This window comes from Mustela nigripes, chromosome 1 (assembly GCF_022355385.1).
Source record: "Mustela nigripes isolate SB6536 chromosome 1, MUSNIG.SB6536, whole genome shotgun sequence".
Classification (NCBI taxonomy): domain Eukaryota; kingdom Metazoa; phylum Chordata; class Mammalia; order Carnivora; family Mustelidae; genus Mustela; species Mustela nigripes.
Window position 1 is genome coordinate 175,995,171 of NC_081557.1, and position 10,212 is coordinate 176,005,382.

Consider the following 10,212-nt stretch of genomic DNA (forward strand, 5'->3'; position numbering starts at 1 on the left):
ATAATGCTGATGTCAACATAAACTGATTCAGTGCTTTTGGAAATTAACATGGAAACTTGTTATACATGACATACAATTTTTCAAATGCAACCATTTTTTTCTAGTAATTTATACTTCACATTTTTCCTAAATAAGATAAATGCTTTATGAAAAACATCTTCAAAATAGTGCTAAGTGTAATAGTGAAAAAATTTAAGCAACTTACAAGTTCATCAAATAAGAACTTGTTGACTAAAAGCTAAAACACACAATCACTAAAATATTTTATAGATCATTTAAAAGATATATGTGAAGATCCTATATCAAAATAGAGAATATATTTTATTGAGTTCTGTTTTCTTTTACCCTGGTAGCACCTTCATCATCTTTCTTCTAAGATTAATCCCTTTCAGGATCCTAGCATGGCTAACAGTTACAACTGAAGATACTTGGATATTTGTTCACAGCAAATGTAAAAGAGAGAGAGTACCTTCCAGAAGTTCTTCCAGAACAGTGAAGAAGAAGTTTCCCCCAAACTCCTTGCCAATCACTGTTAGCATCTCAATATCGTGAATGTTGCCATTGCCTATCTCTGGGCCAAAAACTAAAATTGGGAGTGTGACTAATATTAGAACTGCCAGGCCCACTCTTAGAGCTTTCTAGGAGGCACTTAAGCTTCAAGGCCAAGATGTAGTTAACTAAATAGTGGAAGTCACTTTGGAAGGAGATAGGAGATAATGGATTCTGACTCGTGAATAGCATGTCCACTATAACATCCCCAAAGGGAAAACATTTATATATTTTTAATGTCAGTGCACATATAAGAGAAAAAAGTATTAGCCAAAGAATACTTTCCAGTAACAATTTGTTTTCGGAAATCATTGCTGCTGGATAGACAGGACTCAAGAAGTTCTAAGATATGCTTGTAAATGGGAATTTTCCTGCCTGGCACATCTCAGGGAGACCGTCAGGACCTCATTAGCTGTCCTTCAAGCTGTGCTTTCTTTGCCCTCCTGTTCTGTAAGAGGCGGGTCCATTTTCTCTGAGCAGAGTTTTCTCTCTGATGGCATGGCCTGGACACTCTCAAGCTTTTAAGGGATGGAGTCTTTGAGCAGAAAGCTTACTAGATGATGTTCTTTCTTAAATTGAATTTGCTCCACCAAAAAATGTTCCCTGGCCTCATGTAGCAGCAGTACTGTGTGCTCTTCAAATTTTCAACACTCACCAAGCACGCAGGAGACAAGAACTTTCTCCAGCCTCCCATACATTCTGGCCATAATTAAGTGGACATTAGTTTCCAGGTCATTCAATAATTTTCATAAATCTATTTTAACTTTTTCATTAGTCTGTTCTATAATGTAATAGTTAAAAAACTAAGATCCCCCATTTTATCTAAAATTAAGTTTAAAACAATTGTTTTTAATAGGCAGAAAGGGTGTTAAGGTCTAGAGAATCTAAGAATAAAGTTTTTTGCCCTATATGTATTTCAGTTTTAGAGAAGTTTTACTCCTAGAACATAGGTATAAAGTTTAAATATCATTGATCAAGTCCAATTCAATTATAGTGCTTCTTACATATATCACTCTAAAATATTTTTACATTAAAGCAGAAAGTCCTCAAGTTATATAACTGTATTGTCTATACAACATTTTTTTTTCATGCTGATACAATGTCTTGTCCTAATCTGTAATTCTGGATCTTGTTTATTCATAACCAATAGAATTAGCATAAACTAATAAATAAGTACATGAAGTATAGGGCTCCCCCAACTTAATCACTTGAATGATATTCATTTCTAGTGATATAAAATGTCCTACTCTAGGGGTGCCTTGGTGGCTCAGTCATTGGGGGTCTGCCTTCGGCTTGGGTCATGATATCGGGTTCCTGGGACTGAGCCCTACATGGAGCTCCCTACTCAGAGGGAGGCCTGCTTCTCTCCCACTTCTCCTGCTTGTGCTCTCTCTTTCTGGCGGTCTCTCTCTCTGTGTCAAATAAATAAATAAAATCTTTAAAAAAATAAAATGAAAAAATAAAATGTCCTACTCTAGGGAAAAAAAAATGCCTCAAATGGATTTATACTAGGTTGCTATTTGTATCAGTTTATGGTGAAGACTATAGCAAAGTGGTAAAAAAAAAAAAAAAAAAAATTCAACAGCTCAGAGATAAATGTTTCCCTCTCACAGGTAGAAGTCCTGGGAGGGTCATTGGATTCCACTGCCTGACCTCACCCCAGAGACCCTGACAAGTGGGACTGCTCTCCTACCCTCCAGGGTATTGTCCTCATCTGCAGGTAAGTCTGGTTATCACCACAGTTTCCCCAAGGGGAAGGAGGAAGAGCAGAAAGGCCACCCAGGTAGTATGATAAGGTATGGCCTGGAGGTGGCACACGGGCTTTCTTTTTGCATTTAATCACGAGCTTTGAGTCACATGTTTACTCAGGCTACTAGAGCCAGAGAGAAAGAGAAACTCTGCCTGAGGGATCTACTATGCTTTTAGTTCATTGTTCCTTTGAGACAACGGAATAGTAGCTGATACTATTTGTAAATATTGGTATTTCACATTCATTTTGTTATATATCTGAATATGAGGAATCAACCCAACTTGAACTTTGTAAGTCTAAAAGAAAAAAAAATGAACACTGGATTATTATTTATTAATTTATTGATCTTTTTCTTAGCTGTGAGAGTTTCTTTGAAGAATAAAACTGAGTTCTGAGGAAGGAAAATAAAATTATTTATTAAGAAATAATTCAAAATTTCTTTAAGTTTAAAAATGGAATCCCCTGAGTTTCGTGTGTGTGTGTGTGTGTGTATGTTTTAAGATTTTATTTATTTATTTGACAGATCATAAGTAGGCAAAGAGAAAGGCAGAGAGGTGGGGGAAGTAGACTCCCTGCCGAACAGAAAGCCCAATGCGGGGCTCAATCTCAGGACCTTGAGATCATGACACAAGCCAAAGGTAGGGGTTTAACACACTGAACCACCCAGGCGCCTCAAATAAACTCCCGGGAGTTGTAAGCAGAGCTGAATGAGTAAGTTGTTGTATCGCTCAGATACCCACCACTACTCCTATGGGGACTGTGGATCCAGTCAGGTGCCCTGATAGCTTCAAGGCAAATACTTCGGACTCACAAAGCATTTCAGTTTTCCTGTTCTCCCAACTCATTGCTTTATAAGTCCCCATTCCTCAAATATAATTTAGTTGAGAAATTTAAATTACTGTGTCTGTGAAAAACACATTTTATTGAATTTATAATTCAACGTGAACTCTATCAGATGCTTTTGCTCACTAAAAGGCAAAACAGAAGGAATAAAAAAAGGAAAATATGTTGAATGGAAAATTCTGAAGAAAAATTTCATTTGATTTTAAATTTGGTTGGGAAAGGGGATACATGCGTGCAGGAGAGTATTAGTAGAATCAGGGAGGGTGGCAACCACACCTCTGCAAGGTGAATATCTTTTTTTTTCTTTTTAAAGATTTTATTTGAGAGAGAGCGTGAATGAGCGCGCAGGCACAGGCTGGGGGAGGGGCAGAGCGAGAAACAGAGACCTGGAGCCCTACCTGAGCTGGAGCCCAGGACCCTGAAATCATGACCTGAGCCCAAGGCAAATGCTTAATTAACTGAGCCACCCAGGCACCCTGAAGAATTATCTTTTTAAGCAATAGCAAACCGAGATTCAAATACCACTATAGTTAGCTGAAACCTTTTTAAACTTAGAGGAAAACTGTATGTAAATTTAGGGGGAAGACTGATTAATCAGGATTCTCTTGGCATAGATTTTCCAGTTATATAGATAAAGAGATTATCTAAAGGTGTATTGGACCTCTATCAGCAACTCTATCCTTTTTTAATGTGGCCTAAAAGTGTGGAAAAACTAAACACATTATATTTTATTTCCATAGTCCTTCACCTCATTAAGCTTTGCTAACATCATTTCATTGACAAAATATGTTGTTTTATTACAAAATACTAGGAAACAGTTCTTACTTTTGTAGTTCAGAAGGTCAATCAGGATCAAGTTAGTGAACTACCCTTCCAGAGGAAAATTACTGTCCTTCTAAGTCATAAACATGATCAAATCATGAGGAAAGGAAGCTGTAGTCATTCTCTGCTACTAGTGAAATGTTACATTTCACACAGTTCCTATACTGTGAATCTATTTCTCTGTAACTACAATGTAGGTAATGATTTGCTGCTGGTTTTTACGTTTATGATACCATCAAGTCACCGAGCTACTGTTATTAGGCCGCCCAGCTTTCTTTAAGCCGATCAACCACCTTTCACTGTATGATGCTTTTATTGTCCAATTCATTCGGGTGCATTTGTGGCCATACATACAAGCTAGGGGAAGTATGTAAGAACCCACAGTATCTTTTTTTTTTTTTTTAAGATTTTATTTATTTATTTGACAGAGATCATTAAATGCCAACTGAATATTACCCCCACCTTAAAAGACCACCAGAGACGTGAGTCAAAGCCAAGCAGCAAGAGTCGTTTATTGCAGGTTCGAACCTGGACCTCCGCCGCTCGCTGCCAATAACCCCGAGAGGTCCGGAGCTGGGTCGGTGCAGGATTTTTATAGACAGATACAAACAAGTTTCGGGTGGGGCTGAGCTGATTGATTGACAGTTTGAACAGGCATACTTGGTGTCAGGTCAGTGGATTGGGTCAGGGGACCCCGCGTGAAAGCAGACAAAGCAATCTTACAGAAGCAGAACTGGCCGGTTAGCCCACGCAGGCGGAAAAAAGCACTATCAGGATATTGAAGGCCTGGTTACTATCAAGTAAAGACAATTGTGAGTCTCCTGGTGGAATGTTACATTCCTGCTATCAAGCATCCTTGTTAATGAGATTTAGGTTTAGAAGAAATTTAACTTTATTTACTTTTCCTTCTACCTCCGCCTCCTTCGGTTTTTCATGGAGGGGAGGGTGACATTAGGGCTATTGATAAAGTAACTTCTTTGTTGTAAATCTCAAGGACATTTGCAAACCAAGGGAGACTCCTACCTTGCTGGACTGTGATCTCTGCAAGTTAACTATCTTTTTATGGCAGTCAGGGGTGCCTGAGGAATGCTACACATATGGAGGGGAGCGGGTGAAGGGGGGGGTGCAAGGCGCCAGCTTTTGCTTTGTCCTCAGCCAGCCTCCTGCTCCTTCAATCACAAGTAGGCAGAGAGGCAGGCGGCAGAGAGAGGAGGAAACAGGCTCCCTGCTGAGCAGAGAGCCCAATGCGGGGCTCAATCCCAGGACCCTGGGATCATGACCTAACCCGAAGGCAGAGGCTTTAACCCACTGAGCCACCCAGGTGCCCCAAGAACCCACAGTATCTTAACTGACCTTCAAAGAGTACATACTCATTTTAACAATCTATTTGGAAAAAGGTATGGTGCAGTGCATTTCCTTTTCCATGGCAAAGGAAAAAGAGGGAAGTTGTTCCCAGTCTGGAATGGCTTCTGAGAATCCAGGGTCTTCCTGACTGTAGGCCACATCATATGTTGTAAGGCCAACTGTCAAGTTCTGCTCAGAACCCCCATATCTTGATTGTGCTCCAAGCTGTTCCCCTGGGAAACACAGATAGTCCTAAGCAAAGTTTCAAAGTAAAATTGGTATGGCATTTTTTTTTTCATTTGTCACTTCTCTCATTCTCTCTTTCATAATATTTTATACCCCAGAAACTAAAAGGAGTAACAAACAAAGGCAGCTAATTTTGATGACTGTGTCATTCACTAGGACATTCTAAAGGCAACTGTGATGGACACAAATCTATTGGTTAGCTCAAAGTAATCAAATTTAGAGGCTAGATTTTAGACAGAAGTACAAGCAGGTAAGGAAACATCCCAGAGAAGGAGTCCTTTTCCTGATCTCTCAAATCCAGCCAGGCGAACAGACCCTGACTTCATCTAGGCATGCATTTGACCTTGTTGGGAGAGTTACTGACTGACTTAAGGTGTGCCTGCTACCTCATATCATTGCTATGTTATCTAATTTAAGCAAGCTGCTGGGACAGAGAAACTCCATTAATCTCTGGAACATCTTCCTGAAGCGGTAGTCAGGGAAAGGATCCTGTTCTCCAAGAGAATTCTTTTGGTAAGTCTATTGAAATATTGACTTAGGGTCATGTTGAAATAGGCAATAGCCAAGGTGGCCAAAGCAATTGCCTGTTTATGGCTTTTATAATTAAGACAAGTATTTAAGCAAGGGCTTGAATCTAAGGTGCACGTTTAGGCGCTGCGTACTTAACATCATTCTAAGATCATCACTTCTAAAAATACTGTTGATTAATAGAGCTCTTTTGGATCTTTTAAAGATAATGTTTATCAATGTAGTAGAGCTTAATGAGTAAGAGCTCAACTCTGATTTGGAGTCAGACTGCCTGGCCTCCAAGTTCACGTTCCCATTTACTTTGAGCAAGTTATTTCACTTTTCTATGTCTGTTTCCTAATTGGCGAAATGCTGATAAAAGTAATACGGACCTTGTAGGATGGTGGGATAAAAAGGAGTACTTACCAAGTGTCTATCAATAGAATAAATATTTATTAATCATGGTTGCTATTATTATACTTTATGTAAAACCAACTTTTTGTTAGATTTCTGTAACTAAAACCCCGGGTTTCTGAGGTAATATGTTTATAAAATATGAACTATATCATCATTCCTTTTTTTTTTTTTTTAATTTCCTTCCTGTATAGTCATAGTTAGTGCAGATGTACTATTTCAGAAATCTTTCAAGATTCTAATTGCTCTAGGGGCCATTCACCTTTGTGCTTGTCACTCAGTTTTCTGAAATTTTCCACTTTCTCTCTCACCAGCATTCTGCAAAGTTGTGAGATGGGTGAAGTCAGTAGACATCAACTCTAACCCCATTATCTCATATTCCAGCGGTAAGTGTTTCTCCTTGATGTCTTTGTTCTCTATTAAAGTATCCCACCCAAGAACCTTCTGGTTTTGTGTGGACTTTTCATTTTATTCTTTCAGTTATTATAAACATGTAGCTGGTAAGTATTTCTTAGAACCTGGAGCTGTCATGTTCAAAATTTCAACCCCTTTATATTCCAGAGGACCAGTTAAAGCTCCCAAAGAATTGAGACTGTCTCTTAAATTCTCAGATATTTTCTTGCTAGTACTATAATGAAATTAAACTTCAGATTCTGTGGTTTTGTTTGTTTCTCTTTTTAATGCACAACCTGTCTTTTGTTCCTGTCCTTGCAAAGAGTTCTTAGTGGCATTAACAAGTGAGAACTGACAGCATTCCTCTGTTATCTCTCCTAATAGATACAGTATTAGCCTAAAAGAATGCACATTAATTTCAACATCATGGTAGGCAAGAAAATGACAGGTTTGCACGCTAGAAGCATTTCAGGAGCATATATATTATTATATATAGGCACGACTTTTTCTGTCAATGTTGCTAAGCAAATTACTTATAAAGATAAAACATGTTCTTTTAGGTTAATTCTACCTGGCATGATATTTTACACACACTTTACAAAGACTCTGCTAAGACAGACTAGCTTTAACCTGCCATATTTTTTCGCTGTAATTAACTCTTATGAATGATGTTGCTAACAAATACTGTATGTTGAGAACAAATCGTTTTATCATTTTAGAGTCACTTAACTTTTACATAAGCTTCTATAAAGACATAGTACCTAGATTCTTATTTCTCTTCACCTAACTTCCTGGCAACAGTAAACAATTACCTGAAAGGGGCAAAAAAAATGGAATGAGAAATATAATCACTTCTCCATTCTTCAGAAAGAACAAGGATTCCAATAAGCATGTATTGAGTGCCTATTTTTCTCTAACACCCATGGGTGGAACTAGTAATACACATTTTAATAAATCATTGATAAATTCTCCTTATTTTGAAGCAGTTTGTAACCTATTAAGAGAAACAGAAAAATCAAAAAGTACAGATAGCCATATGTGGAAAGTACTTTTGTAATCATATAAGAATAGCAGTACATCCAAGGTATCATAAGAATTCAAATGAGGGGTGTTTAATTCAGACCCTAGGTGTTAGAGAAGTTTTCGAGAATGGGTGACTTTCACTAAATTTTTGTGTATGTGTGTTAAAAATTAGCTAGGCAGGAAAAGTGGGATCTCATTCCGGGAGCAGGAAAACAGAACATGAGTAATTGTCCAAGGGGTGGGGGGAAGGGCCCAGTGATTCCAATATCCTTTAGATGCTCTGAAATGGGTTGGGAAATGGAGACAGTAGAATGGGGACCAAAGATTTATCAGGCTTTTGTAGATCCATGGGTTGACTGTATAATAGTGTTTTCACCCATTGCACAAGATGAGCTGAACTGTGGGTCCTTTACTCCGTAATCTGTTCCCACTTCTGCCTTACTAACCTCTGTATCCATGAGCCTGAGTCTCTCCACAGCTCTTCACTTTCTAAAATGCCATCTCTCGTAAAATGTCCTCCTTTGGCCCTATTAGTGGCATTTTGGAATTATCTCAAGCTACAAAAAAAACCATAATCAACTTAGGGGTGAGGTAAATCCCCAAGATTTTTATCATGTTTCTATTCTTTGCACTATGTGTATCTTTATAAATAACACTGTTCTTTCTTGTCATGTTGGAAATGTGAGCCCACTGTGACTAAAGTCATATTTACTACAGACCCCATATTTCGTTGGCTCTCCCTGGATGTTAAATATTAATGGAAGGAGATGAAGCAGTACAAGAACAAGAAAGTAATTCAAATAGATCCCAGCTGGTTCTAGCTGTGTTAGAAACATAAGGGAGAAAAGTGAACACTTCTTTTCAAAATACAAAACTGAAAATATTTCTAGGAGAGCATGGGCTATTTAAAATCATCAGATAGTGGGACGTGTGGGTGGCTCAGTGGGTTAAAGCCTCTGCCTTCAGCTCAGGATATGATGTCAGGGTCCTGGGATTGAGCCCTACATCTGGCTCTCTGCTCAGCAGGGAGCCTGCTTCCTGGTCTTGCTCTGCCTGCCTCTCTGCCTACTTGTTTTTTTTTTTTTTTAAAGATTTTATTTATTTATTTGTCAGAGAGAGCAAGCACAGGCAGACAGAGTGGCAGGCAGAGGCAGAGGGAGAAGCAGGCTCCCTGCTGAGCAAGGAGCCCGATGCGGGACTCGATCTACGGACTCCAGGATCACGACCCGAGCCGAAGGCAGCTGTTCAACCAACTGAGCCACCCAGGCGTCCCATGCCTACTTGTGATCTCTGTCTGTCAAAAAATGAATAAAATCTTAAAAAAAAAAAAAAAAAGGAGAGAGAGAAACTCTCCCTCTCTGCCTGCCTCTCTGCCTACTTGTGATCTCCGTCTGTCAAATAAGTAAAATCTTTAAAAAAATAATAATAAAATAAAATCATCAGATAGTGGGACACGCCTGGGTGGCTCAGTCGTTAAGCATGTGCCTTAGGCTTGGGTCATGATCCCAGGGTCCTGGGATGGAGTCCCAGGTCCGGCTCCTTGCTCAGCAGACAGCCTGCATCTTCCTCTGCCTGCTCTTCTCCCTCCTTGTGCTCCCTCTCTTGTTCTCTCTCTCTCTGACAAATAAATAAAATCTTTAAAAAAATGATATAAAAAAATTAAGTTCCTTTAAAAATATACAACAAAAAAGTAGTTTCCAGATGTCCTTACATTCATAATTAAAATGTAAAATATGTTTACCATGTAATTTGGATTTTTAAACATTTCTTTATGATCACATTAAAATATGAAGTTTCACTCATTGTTTTAGATAATCATTTAGTCAGGTAATGAATATCATGGTACAGGAAAAAAAATATATATATACATTTTAATTTTAGCTTTTCTGAAGCCCCATTGTTCACTTTCGGCTGCCTTACTGAGAGTTCTTGCACTAAACGCCTCTGGTTGCATTCCGTACGAGACAAAGGCATATTTTAGGGATGTACCTCTTACAAAGAGGTATTGATGGACCAGGAATCAGAGTTTGGACAAATGAACATTTCATTATAACACAGCCTAATTGTTAAAGCTCTTCTTATTGAAAAGAATAAAAATTTCATTAGTCATCACAGTAGCTCAGCACAAACTCCTCCTCCTTTTCCCCACAATGCACAGAAAGAATTGCAAATTCTAAGCTTAAACATTTGGAACCTTGGGCACTTCCTTACTTTTGCTCCAAATGTACTAAGTAGTATTTCAGTAACAGTGATGAAATAACTTGGTGATACTTGAAGCCAAATTTTATAGATGGAATTGTTTAAACAAGAAAGAAAGAGAA

At 38.5% G+C, this 10,212-nt stretch overlaps 1 long non-coding RNA gene across 1 annotated transcript in view; it reads right to left on the minus strand.

Annotated features, from left to right (window-relative positions):
• Positions 1-4,415: 4,415 nt before the first annotated feature.
• Positions 4,416-10,212, minus strand: part of LOC132014329 (uncharacterized) — a 17,294-nt gene continuing 11,497 nt past the window's right edge. The window contains exon 3 of the long non-coding RNA XR_009403290.1: positions 4,416-5,541. This is a non-coding gene — a long non-coding RNA (uncharacterized LOC132014329). The remainder of the gene's footprint in view (positions 5,542-10,212) is intronic.